Here is a 14,344-nt window from a genome sequence, read left to right on the forward strand (position 1 = left end):
AACTTTTAGAAGCTTCATTTCCACAAGAGGAAGTGTCCTGTGCACTTTCAGAAGTGTGAGATAAGTATAATCAAAATGAAGTTATGCTAATCGAAGTAGAATGGGTTGTTCATCACAACTAATGCAACACCAGCAATTGGAGATATACCAAACAACACACACAGGTACAGGTTATGGCATCAATGCCTAGGAGAAATTGTCCTCACAGAAATCCCATGGAATTGCGTAGAGACAAGAGTCTAAATTTTTCAATTAACAAAGCCCTAGAAGTCTACAATAGATACCTGATATTACCTGACCAGTAGAGTTGAAGAAGAACAGTAAAAGAAACAGGAAGTACCATTTTCAGTTCCAAAGATATTGAAGGCGCAAAAGATAAGCTTTCAAACAACTAGTCTGCAAAACGCTATTCAGAACAAGTGTTGAAAATGAAGGTCAGGAAAACACTGAAGAACACCAGTGTCTCAGAATCACAAAAGGCAGAATACCAGAAAAGGGGAAGAGAAAGTCTCAACACGAGCCAAAAATATCAGGAAACTCAATGGTTGTGATAATATCAGGGCTAAAATTCAGTCCTTAGCAGACTAGATAATGCAGAGGGACGCGTGAATGACTGTGAAGACAGGGGAAGAGAAAAACCTCGGTCAGAAGCAGACATAGGAAAGCAAGTGCAAACAAATGAAAACATTGCAGTTGAACCCTGGGTTAAGACAGGGCATGAAAGAATAGAAATCATGAGTCCCAGATGGAAAAGCAAGAGATAAAGAAACAAAAAGTGTCTGAAAATTTATCTGTAGAAAAATCAGACTGAAACTTGCTGAAAGCCAAGAAAGAATCATCTATGCGAATTCAGGAATTACACAGCATCCGAAGGAGGTGGAATCCCAATAGACCTACCAGCAGCTGTATGATTCAAATCAACAAAGTTCACGAATATCCGAGTGATTTAAAATGCACCTGGAGGAAACAACATAGTCACAAGGAAACCTCCAGAGGGCTTTCAGCTGATATCTCGGCAGCAATATTGCAGGACAGGGAGGAGTGCCAGGACACAGACCATATCCTGAATGGCCAAATGCTGCCACCTAGGGTAGCCTATGCCACATGAACACCATTTCAAATAACGGCAGAGCTAGAGAATTCTACAGACCGGCAAATCTTAAAAGAATTCAGCAGTTCAAAAGTTTTTCTAAAAGAAAGGTTGAGAAAACTCCCCTGAATAGAAAAGCAGCAAGATGGAATGGAAAGAAGAAACCATTATTGGAAATGCAAGAAGAGCATGTGTGGCAGAGAAGAAAGAAGAAGAACTTAAGGAGGACATCAAAACCCTAAAGATGGGAGAGGGAAGCAGGAAATCATAGGTGATTGGAAGCACTCTCTTAAGTGAATCAGTTTATTTGACTCTGTTTGAAGCGAAAGGAGAGATGCATGGCCTGACGTGTTTGCAAAACAAGCGAGAAGAAGACCAACAAAGAATCAAACCAACAAACAAGCACCAAAATGGTATGGTTGGCTGACATATACAAAGGGAACCATGATTATTCAAAAGAAAATACTCAAGGTGAGGTCAAGGGTCATTCAGAACGCATCGACCCAGTATCGTGGCTTGCATGTACTCAGCACACTTGTATTCGGAAATCAGAAGCGTGCATTCATATTCGTAAATTTTGATTCATAAGAGCATATCGTGACCTAACACTAATGCCGATTTGGAATCAAATGGATTCCTAGTCCGTGATGTAGACTTGTATGTCTTCCAACAGGATGAAGGAATGCCATATTCTAGGCTACGTAGAGAAGAAATGTAAGAAGCCTATAACAAAGGCAAGTAGCTCTGCCAAAGTGTACTAAGTGCAAAAGAGACCGACAGCAAAGTGCACATTGGGGTTGGTTTCATTTCTTGGAATTTCAGCCCCCATGAATCCAATGGATCCATGTCCTGAGAGTGTGGGTGTTTCAGCAGAAATCAGGCGACGCATATGTATTCCGGGTGTACGGATATTATAGGAACATAAGTCTCCTTTAGTGGGTCCCTGTGTACTGTGAACTGTTAGAAAGTTTAAAGACGTGTGAAACCATCAACTGAAAAGGGACACACTTCCCTCCATTGGTACGGTGCATAGAGCTCTGAACCAAAGGAAAGAGGGAAGAAGAAAGGCCCATGGGACGCTAGTGGGTAGAATCACATTTACCTTAGGAACCTCTCGTCGGATGCAGCCCCTCCCCCAACACTGACAAGATGCAGCAGCCATTGGGGATGGCAGTTAGCGGTTGGATTCCAGGTGGAATGTTGGTGTTTACCGCGAGGCTTGTTGTGGCTGTTGGATCCTAGGTAACCGGGCAGAGTTCTGTGGGTGGATCAGTGTGATGGAGGGGCTGCCGCCCTCTGTGGAGCTTGGCTTAGGTGTTTGGTCCGGGAAGCTGTGTAAGTTCGAGATACTGCTGCTGCCCAAAGACCTGAGGTCACAGGTCAGTTTCCAGAACCTGAAAGGGCAGACAGTGGAAGATCTGCCTGTCATCAGCTTACTGGTCAGGCTCCGAGGTACTTTCAGACTTGCCCAGTCCTGGTGAAGTCGACTTTAGGGGAGACACGAAGAGAAGCTGGCCGATAAGCTGGCTGCACGGATTGAGGAGAGATGCGAACACATGGATGAGAGATGTTCTGCTACAATGGAGAATACTGGCGTGGAGACAGCTGTAGAGGATACCAGGCTCAAAAGACATTCATGAGACCTATTGAAACTCACTGATACAGGCAGAAACATACGGAGTGCCAACGTGGACTTGAGGAAGTTCCTCAATTCTCTTCTCCAATAACGGGTCCAAGGTCCCTGACGTCTGAAGGAGAAGAAATGGCAGAGATGATCAAAACGCTCCTGTTCTTGGAAGAGGTCGTGAGAATCCACACGTCCCAAGGGGCATTCCCAAGCCATTCAGACCAAAATTCAACAAGCCCAGGTAAGCCTTTTCCCAGGTTTGGGCCTAGCTAGTGAGCACTTGCCCTTGCCTCCCCTCCACTCAGGCATCCATTTTGAAGGATCAGTACCTGAGCTGCAATGAAGCCATTACGAGAAGAGCAAGCCCCTCCTAGAATCAGAGTTCCCCCAGCTTCACTCTCTGTGAACAACAGTGAACACCTTAAAGGTCAAATAGTCTCGGCTGAAATAGATAAAATTGAATACTTAGCTCACACCTAGAAACGATGTCCTTCCGCTAGATTCAGCAAATGTTGTGTTTATGTCTTCCCTGGGGTGAAGGGAGTGTGGTAAGTGAGGGGAATCTTTGACTGAACATGAATCTGTATTAGGCTTCAGTTTTTCAAGACAGTGAAGGTAAATAGTACAAGTCAGAAAGTGAACTGAACTGTAAAAGTCGCCAATGACATTAAAGACACAGCTTATGTGGATCGTCTTTCACTTGAGTCAAGCCCCCGGGGGCACTATATCATGGGGGTGCAGACTTGGTTGCGTTAAATGGCTTTAAACTACAGGATCGGATGATTAAGCGTTCTCAACACTGATAGAAAAACACCTGGTTCTCAATAGACTAGCATAACTGCAGCAGGATTCTCCTAGCTAGAATGCCTCTAGGTGCTTTTGGATTCAAACCTAAATGTATATATTTGGTTTGTTTCCTCTTGTATTTTCCTAGAGAGGGATGTTACCCCTTGAAATGCCAACATTGGCCAGTAGGTGTCATTGGGATACAGGGCACCACATGCACAAGTGTATCCAAGGTTGGGGGTTATTCCATGTTTCCAAAAGTTATTTCATGGTTCCTGTTGGTTTCGGAGGCTTCAACCTTAAAGAGCTGACATGACCCCTTGAACACTTTGGACTGCTAGTTTGCATTCTATCTGTCTAGCTTTTCCGTAGAGCTGACAAAATGTTACCAAAATTGACAAGTCTGGCTTCTAGGTCGATTGAGTGTGTTTCAAAAAATAACTCCATTTTCGTATAACTCCCAAAACATGTAAATGAGTTCTGTTAAACTTCTTAAAGACTGCAAATGGGATATCAACACAATGTCAAAATAGTTGTCTTCGGACAATCCCTCCCACCACGGCTGTATAGAAACAAAGAGCTAAGCAAATATCACATTTCTGTGAAATGTATCTGGATAGTGTTGATTCATCGATGCCCAGTTGGCAGAGAAGAAGTGCAACCTGCACTCACTCGCTCCCATGTACAGAGCAATGGAAACATCCACTCACCCAGCCCTTAGCATAGGACACTGGCCGAAGAGAGGTCTGTTACTCCCAAAGACAGGATGAGGCCTCAGGACACCTGGAAGCAGGAGAATGCAAAGCAGGGAATGGAAACCAGTGCAGGTTCGGACCCCTGGTGATGGAGCAACAAGGGTGAAACTCTGTTTAACTTGGACGCACACTCTCAAGCGGACAGGAGACATGGGTTTGAAGGTGATGTGCTGAGATTTACAAGAGTGCACAGCAGATGCTTGGCTGAGAGAACTCAAAGAAACCAGCGCAAAATATCCCCACAGTTAATTCTGAGACCAAGATCCCAGCTGCCAACTTTGAGGTAGCAGAGGCAACGGTCAGTGAGGCATAGAGCTACGGATGATGGCACACGTTGAGTCTCAGGGATCTGGAGTGCGTTGTGGGATGTGGTGGGTCGAATCAAGAGAGCAAACCGAACTGTGTACCAATAATAAATCAACCACACTGGTCGCGCGGTTGCGATTACCGATATGTCCCATGGCCACACCCAGTACATCTGCAGGACCAGGGACCAATTGGGAATTTTGCCAATAGAGCACGTGTGGGGCTGAATCAGAGATATCGTGCATCTGGTCTGAGGGATCCAGGGGGCCTTGAATTTGAAATCAGAATGAAAAGCCTTAGGATATGCTACATTCATAACCTGGGCTGGGATTATGGTTTGGTTTGAGTCACAGGATGCGCAACAACTCTGTGGTTGCCTTCGTGCACCCGTGCCACAAGGATGAGAGGACAAGGGAGAGTGGTCCAAGTCCACAGCGTGAGAAGAGGAAGCATTCCCTTCAGCACTATCTCCCAAAAGCGGATGCTACATTTTGGATGGCACCGGCACGGTACGGCACCTAGGACAACAAGGAAGGTCTGCGGGATCATTCCAGCAGGCCCTGATATGTGACATCCATAGATATGCTTCCACTGGTGTTTCTGTAGACAGAGAAGCTCTGGAAAGAACTCATTTCATTGGGACATTGCCGTGGCAATAAAAAGCAGAAGAGCACTCTCAGTTTGCTGTTTTGGAAACACTCCAAAATGACATAGAGAAGAATGCAGAGCTGAGAACTTTTAGAAGCTTCATTTCCACAAGAGGAAGTGTCCTGTGCACTTTCAGAAGTGTGAGATAAGTATAATCAAAATGAAGTTATGCTAATCGAAGTAGAATGGGTTGTTCATCACAACTAATGCAACACCAGCAATTGGAGATATACCAAACAACACACACAGGTACAGGTTATGGCATCAATGCCTAGGAGAAATTGTCCTCACAGAAATCCCATGGAATTGCGTAGAGACAAGAGTCTAAATTTTTCAATTAACAAAGCCCTAGAAGTCTACAATAGATACCTGATATTACCTGACCAGTAGAGTTGAAGAAGAACAGTAAAAGAAACAGGAAGTACCATTTTCAGTTCCAAAGATATTGAAGGCGCAAAAGATAAGCTTTCAAACAACTAGTCTGCAAAACGCTATTCAGAACAAGTGTTGAAAATGAAGGTCAGGAAAACACTGAAGAACACCAGTGTCTCAGAATCACAAAAGGCAGAATACCAGAAAAGGGGAAGAGAAAGTCTCAACACGAGCCAAAAATATCAGGAAACTCAATGGTTGTGATAATATCAGGGCTAAAATTCAGTCCTTAGCAGACTAGATAATGCAGAGGGACGCGTGAATGACTGTGAAGACAGGGGAAGAGAAAAACCTCGGTCAGAAGCAGACATAGGAAAGCAAGTGCAAACAAATGAAAACATTGCAGTTGAACCCTGGGTTAAGACAGGGCATGAAAGAATAGAAATCATGAGTCCCAGATGGAAAAGCAAGAGATAAAGAAACAAAAAGTGTCTGAAAATTTATCTGTAGAAAAATCAGACTGAAACTTGCTGAAAGCCAAGAAAGAATCATCTATGCGAATTCAGGAATTACACAGCATCCGAAGGAGGTGGAATCCCAATAGACCTACCAGCAGCTGTATGATTCAAATCAACAAAGTTCACGAATATCCGAGTGTTTTAAAATGCACCTGGAGGAAACAACATAGTCACAAGGAAACCTCCAGAGGGGTTTCAGCTGATATCTCGGCAGCAATATTGCAGGACAGGGAGGAGTGCCAGGACACAGACCATATCCTGAATGGCCAAATGCTGCCACCTAGGGTAGCCTATGCCACATGAACACCATTTCAAATAACGGCAGAGCTAGAGAATTCTACAGACCGGCAAATCTTAAAAGAATTCAGCAGTTCAAAAGTTTTTCTAAAAGAAAGGTTGAGAAAACTCCCCTGAATAGAAAAGCAGCAAGATGGAATGGAAAGAAGAAACCATTATTGGAAATGCAAGAAGAGCATGTGTGGCAGAGAAGAAAGAAGAAGAACTTAAGGAGGACATCAAAACCCTAAAGATGGGAGAGGGAAGCAGGAAATCATAGGTGATTGGAAGCACTCTCTTAAGTGAATCAGTTTATTTGACTCTGTTTGAAGCGAAAGGAGAGATGCATGGCCTGACGTGTTTGCAAAACAAGCGAGAAGAAGACCAACAAAGAATCAAACCAACAAACAAGCACCAAAATGGTATGGTTGGCTGACATATACAAAGGGAACCATGATTATTCAAAAGAAAATACTCAAGGTGAGGTCAAGGGTCATTCAGAACGCATCGACCCAGTATCGTGGCTTGCATGTACTCAGCACACTTGTATTCGGAAATCAGAAGCGTGCATTCATATTCGTAAATTTTGATTCATAAGAGCATATCGTGACCTAACACTAATGCCGATTTGGAATCAAATGGATTCCTAGTCCGTGATGTAGACTTGTATGTCTTCCAACAGGATGAAGGAATGCCATATTCTAGGCTACGTAGAGAAGAAATGTAAGAAGCCTATAACAAAGGCAAGTAGCTCTGCCAAAGTGTACTAAGTGCAAAAGAGACCGACAGCAAAGTGCACATTGGGGTTGGTTTCATTTCTTGGAATTTCAGCCCCCATGAATCCAATGGATCCATGTCCTGAGAGTGTGGGTGTTTCAGCAGAAATCAGGCGACGCATATGTATTCCGGGTGTACGGATATTATAGGAACATAAGTCTCCTTTAGTGGGTCCCTGTGTACTGTGAACTGTTAGAAAGTTTAAAGACGTGTGAAACCATCAACTGAAAAGGGACACACTTCCCTCCATTGGTACGGTGCATAGAGCTCTGAACCAAAGGAAAGAGGGAAGAAGAAAGGCCCATGGGACGCTAGTGGGTAGAATCACATTTACCTTAGGAACCTCTCGTCGGATGCAGCCCCTCCCCCAACACTGACAAGATGCAGCAGCCATTGGGGATGGCAGTTAGCGGTTGGATTCCAGGTGGAATGTTGGTGTTTACCGCGAGGCTTGTTGTGGCTGTTGGATCCTAGGTAACCGGGCAGAGTTCTGTGGGTGGATCAGTGTGATGGAGGGGCTGCCGCCCTCTGTGGAGCTTGGCTTAGGTGTTTGGTCCGGGAAGCTGTGTAAGTTCGAGATACTGCTGCTGCCCAAAGACCTGAGGTCACAGGTCAGTTTCCAGAACCTGAAAGGGCAGACAGTGGAAGATCTGCCTGTCATCAGCTTACTGGTCAGGCTCCGAGGTACTTTCAGACTTGCCCAGTCCTGGTGAAGTCGACTTTAGGGGAGACACGAAGAGAAGCTGGCCGATAAGCTGGCTGCACGGATTGAGGAGAGATGCGAACACATGGATGAGAGATGTTCTGCTACAATGGAGAATACTGGCGTGGAGACAGCTGTAGAGGATACCAGGCTCAAAAGACATTCATGAGACCTATTGAAACTCACTGATACAGGCAGAAACATACGGAGTGCCAACGTGGACTTGAGGAAGTTCCTCAATTCTCTTCTCCAATAACGGGTCCAAGGTCCCTGACGTCTGAAGGAGAAGAAATGGCAGAGATGATCAAAACGCTCCTGTTCTTGGAAGAGGTCGTGAGAATCCACACGTCCCAAGGGGCATTCCCAAGCCATTCAGACCAAAATTCAACAAGCCCAGGTAAGCCTTTTCCCAGGTTTGGGCCTAGCTAGTGAGCACTTGCCCTTGCCTCCCCTCCACTCAGGCATCCATTTTGAAGGATCAGTACCTGAGCTGCAATGAAGCCATTACGAGAAGAGCAAGCCCCTCCTAGAATCAGAGTTCCCCCAGCTTCACTCTCTGTGAACAACAGTGAACACCTTAAAGGTCAAATAGTCTCGGCTGAAATAGATAAAATTGAATACTTAGCTCACACCTAGAAACGATGTCCTTCCGCTAGATTCAGCAAATGTTGTGTTTATGTCTTCCCTGGGGTGAAGGGAGTGTGGTAAGTGAGGGGAATCTTTGACTGAACATGAATCTGTATTAGGCTTCAGTTTTTCAAGACAGTGAAGGTAAATAGTACAAGTCAGAAAGTGAACTGAACTGTAAAAGTCGCCAATGACATTAAAGACACAGCTTATGTGGATCGTCTTTCACTTGAGTCAAGCCCCCGGGGGCACTATATCATGGGGGTGCAGACTTGGTTGCGTTAAATGGCTTTAAACTACAGGATCGGATGATTAAGCGTTCTCAACACTGATAGAAAAACACCTGGTTCTCAATAGACTAGCATAACTGCAGCAGGATTCTCCTAGCTAGAATGCCTCTAGGTGCTTTTGGATTCAAACCTAAATGTATATATTTGGTTTGTTTCCTCTTGTATTTTCCTAGAGAGGGATGTTACCCCTTGAAATGCCAACATTGGCCAGTAGGTGTCATTGGGATACAGGGCACCACATGCACAAGTGTATCCAAGGTTGGGGGTTATTCCATGTTTCCAAAAGTTATTTCATGGTTCCTGTTGGTTTCGGAGGCTTCAACCTTAAAGAGCTGACATGACCCCTTGAACACTTTGGACTGCTAGTTTGCATTCTATCTGTCTAGCTTTTCCGTAGAGCTGACAAAATGTTACCAAAATTGACAAGTCTGGCTTCTAGGTCGATTGAGTGTGTTTCAAAAAATAACTCCATTTTCGTATAACTCCCAAAACATGTAAATGAGTTCTGTTAAACTTCTTAAAGACTGCAAATGGGATATCAACACAATGTCAAAATAGTTGTCTTCGGACAATCCCTCCCACCACGGCTGTATAGAAACAAAGAGCTAAGCAAATATCACATTTCTGTGAAATGTATCTGGATAGTGTTGATTCATCGATGCCCAGTTGGCAGAGAAGAAGTGCAACCTGCACTCACTCGCTCCCATGTACAGAGCAATGGAAACATCCACTCACCCAGCCCTTAGCATAGGACACTGGCCGAAGAGAGGTCTGTTACTCCCAAAGACAGGATGAGGCCTCAGGACACCTGGAAGCAGGAGAATGCAAAGCAGGGAATGGAAACCAGTGCAGGTTCGGACCCCTGGTGATGGAGCAACAAGGGTGAAACTCTGTTTAACTTGGACGCACACTCTCAAGCGGACAGGAGACATGGGTTTGAAGGTGATGTGCTGAGATTTACAAGAGTGCACAGCAGATGCTTGGCTGAGAGAACTCAAAGAAACCAGCGCAAAATATCCCCACAGTTAATTCTGAGACCAAGATCCCAGCTGCCAACTTTGAGGTAGCAGAGGCAACGGTCAGTGAGGCATAGAGCTACGGATGATGGCACACGTTGAGTCTCAGGGATCTGGAGTGCGTTGTGGGATGTGGTGGGTCGAATCAAGAGAGCAAACCGAACTGTGTACCAATAATAAATCAACCACACTGGTCGCGCGGTTGCGATTACCGATATGTCCCATGGCCACACCCAGTACATCTGCAGGACCAGGGACCAATTGGGAATTTTGCCAATAGAGCACGTGTGGGGCTGAATCAGAGATATCGTGCATCTGGTCTGAGGGATCCAGGGGGCCTTGAATTTGAAATCAGAATGAAAAGCCTTAGGATATGCTACATTCATAACCTGGGCTGGGATTATGGTTTGGTTTGAGTCACAGGATGCGCAACAACTCTGTGGTTGCCTTCGTGCACCCGTGCCACAAGGATGAGAGGACAAGGGAGAGTGGTCCAAGTCCACAGCGTGAGAAGAGGAAGCATTCCCTTCAGCACTATCTCCCAAAAGCGGATGCTACATTTTGGATGGCACCGGCACGGTACGGCACCTAGGACAACAAGGAAGGTCTGCGGGATCATTCCAGCAGGCCCTGATATGTGACATCCATAGATATGCTTCCACTGGTGTTTCTGTAGACAGAGAAGCTCTGGAAAGAACTCATTTCATTGGGACATTGCCGTGGCAATAAAAAGCAGAAGAGCACTCTCAGTTTGCTGTTTTGGAAACACTCCAAAATGACATAGAGAAGAATGCAGAGCTGAGAACTTTTAGAAGCTTCATTTCCACAAGAGGAAGTGTCCTGTGCACTTTCAGAAGTGTGAGATAAGTATAATCAAAATGAAGTTATGCTAATCGAAGTAGAATGGGTTGTTCATCACAACTAATGCAACACCAGCAATTGGAGATATACCAAACAACACACACAGGTACAGGTTATGGCATCAATGCCTAGGAGAAATTGTCCTCACAGAAATCCCATGGAATTGCGTAGAGACAAGAGTCTAAATTTTTCAATTAACAAAGCCCTAGAAGTCTACAATAGATACCTGATATTACCTGACCAGTAGAGTTGAAGAAGAACAGTAAAAGAAACAGGAAGTACCATTTTCAGTTCCAAAGATATTGAAGGCGCAAAAGATAAGCTTTCAAACAACTAGTCTGCAAAACGCTATTCAGAACAAGTGTTGAAAATGAAGGTCAGGAAAACACTGAAGAACACCAGTGTCTCAGAATCACAAAAGGCAGAATACCAGAAAAGGGGAAGAGAAAGTCTCAACACGAGCCAAAAATATCAGGAAACTCAATGGTTGTGATAATATCAGGGCTAAAATTCAGTCCTTAGCAGACTAGATAATGCAGAGGGACGCGTGAATGACTGTGAAGACAGGGGAAGAGAAAAACCTCGGTCAGAAGCAGACATAGGAAAGCAAGTGCAAACAAATGAAAACATTGCAGTTGAACCCTGGGTTAAGACAGGGCATGAAAGAATAGAAATCATGAGTCCCAGATGGAAAAGCAAGAGATAAAGAAACAAAAAGTGTCTGAAAATTTATCTGTAGAAAAATCAGACTGAAACTTGCTGAAAGCCAAGAAAGAATCATCTATGCGAATTCAGGAATTACACAGCATCCGAAGGAGGTGGAATCCCAATAGACCTACCAGCAGCTGTATGATTCAAATCAACAAAGTTCACGAATATCCGAGTGTTTTAAAATGCACCTGGAGGAAACAACATAGTCACAAGGAAACCTCCAGAGGGGTTTCAGCTGATATCTCGGCAGCAATATTGCAGGACAGGGAGGAGTGCCAGGACACAGACCATATCCTGAATGGCCAAATGCTGCCACCTAGGGTAGCCTATGCCACATGAACACCATTTCAAATAACGGCAGAGCTAGAGAATTCTACAGACCGGCAAATCTTAAAAGAATTCAGCAGTTCAAAAGTTTTTCTAAAAGAAAGGTTGAGAAAACTCCCCTGAATAGAAAAGCAGCAAGATGGAATGGAAAGAAGAAACCATTATTGGAAATGCAAGAAGAGCATGTGTGGCAGAGAAGAAAGAAGAAGAACTTAAGGAGGACATCAAAACCCTAAAGATGGGAGAGGGAAGCAGGAAATCATAGGTGATTGGAAGCACTCTCTTAAGTGAATCAGCTTATTTGACTCTGTTTGAAGCGAAAGGAGAGATGCATGGCCTGACGTGTTTGCAAAACAAGCGAGAAGAAGACCAACAAAGAATCAAACCAACAAACAAGCACCAAAATGGTATGGTTGGCTGACATATACAAAGGGAACCATGATTATTCAAAAGAAAATACTCAAGGTGAGGTCAAGGGTCATTCAGAACGCATCGACCCAGTATCGTGGCTTGCATGTACTCAGCACACTTGTATTCGGAAATCAGAAGCGTGCATTCATATTCGTAAATTTTGATTCATAAGAGCATATCGTGACCTAACACTAATGCCGATTTGGAATCAAATGGATTCCTAGTCCGTGATGTAGACTTGTATGTCTTCCAACAGGATGAAGGAATGCCATATTCTAGGCTACGTAGAGAAGAAATGTAAGAAGCCTATAACAAAGGCAAGTAGCTCTGCCAAAGTGTACTAAGTGCAAAAGAGACCGACAGCAAAGTGCACATTGGGGTTGGTTTCATTTCTTGGAATTTCAGCCCCCATGAATCCAATGGATCCATGTCCTGAGAGTGTGGGTGTTTCAGCAGAAATCAGGCGACGCATATGTATTCCGGGTGTACGGATATTATAGGAACATAAGTCTCCTTTAGTGGGTCCCTGTGTACTGTGAACTGTTAGAAAGTTTAAAGACGTGTGAAACCATCAACTGAAAAGGGACACACTTCCCTCCATTGGTACGGTGCATAGAGCTCTGAACCAAAGGAAAGAGGGAAGAAGAAAGGCCCATGGGACGCTAGTGGGTAGAATCACATTTACCTTAGGAACCTCTCGTCGGATGCAGCCCCTCCCCCAACACTGACAAGATGCAGCAGCCATTGGGGATGGCAGTTAGCGGTTGGATTCCAGGTGGAATGTTGGTGTTTACCGCAAGGCTTGTTGTGGCTGTTGGATCCTAGGTAACCGGGCAGAGTTCTGTGGGTGGATCAGTGTGGTGGAGGGGCTGCCGCCCTCTGTGGAGCTTGGCTTAGGTGTTTGGTCCGGGAAGCTGTGTAAGTTCGAGATACTGCTGCTGCCCAAAGACCTGAGGTCACAGGTCAGTTTCCAGAACCTGAAAGGGCAGACAGTGGAAGATCTGCCTGTCATCAGCTTACTGGTCAGGCTCCGAGGTACTTTCAGACTTGCCCAGTCCTGGTGAAGTCGACTTTAGGGGAGACACGAAGAGAAGCTGGCCGATAAGCTGGCTGCACGGATTGAGGAGAGATGCGAACACATGGATGAGAGATGTTCTGCTACAATGGAGAATACTGGCGTGGAGACAGCTGTAGAGGATACCAGGCTCAAAAGACATTCATGAGACCTATTGAAACTCACTGATACAGGCAGAAACATACGGAGTGCCAACGTGGACTTGAGGAAGTTCCTCAATTCTCTTCTCCAATAACGGGTCCAAGGTCCCTGACGTCTGAAGGAGAAGAAATGGCAGAGATGATCAAAACGCTCCTGTTCTTGGAAGAGGTCGTGAGAATCCACACGTCCCAAGGGGCATTCCCAAGCCATTCAGACCAAAATTCAACAAGCCCAGGTAAGCCTTTTCCCAGGTTTGGGCCTAGCTAGTGAGCACTTGCCCTTGCCTCCCCTCCACTCAGGCATCCATTTTGAAGGATCAGTACCTGAGCTGCAATGAAGCCATTACGAGAAGAGCAAGCCCCTCCTGGAATCAGAGTTCCTCCAGCTTCACTCTCTGTGAACAACAGTGAACACCTTAAAGGTCAAATAGTCTCGGCTGAAATAGATAAAATTGAATACTTAGCTCACACCTAGAAACGATGTCCTTCCGCTAGATTCAGCAAATGTTGTGTTTCTGTCTTCCCTGGGGTGAAGGGAGTGTGGTAAGTGAGGGGAATCTTTGACTGAACATGAATCTGTATTAGGCTTCAGTTTTTCAAGACAGTGAAGGTAAATAGTACAAGTCAGAAAGTGAACTGAACTGTAAAAGTCGCCAATGACATTAAAGACACAGCTTATGTGGATCGTCTTTCACTTGAGTCAAGCCCCCGGGGGCACTATATCATGGGGGTGCAGACTTGGTTGCGTTAAATGGCTTTAAACTACAGGATCGGATGATTAAGCGTTCTCAACACTGATAGAAAAACACCTGGTTCTCAATAGACTAGCATAACTGCAGCAGGATTCTCCTAGCTAGAATGCCTCTAGGTGCTTTTGGATTCAAACCTAAATGTATATATTTGGTTTGTTTCCTCTTGTATTTTCCTAGAGAGGGATGTTACCCCTTGAAATGCCAACATTGGCCAGTAGGTGTCATTGGGATACAGGGCACCACATGCACAAGTGTATCCAAGGTTGGGGGTTATTC

This window comes from Vicugna pacos, unplaced genomic scaffold (genome assembly GCF_048564905.1).
Source record: "Vicugna pacos unplaced genomic scaffold, VicPac4 scaffold_19, whole genome shotgun sequence".
In the NCBI taxonomy this organism is placed as follows: domain Eukaryota; kingdom Metazoa; phylum Chordata; class Mammalia; order Artiodactyla; family Camelidae; genus Vicugna; species Vicugna pacos.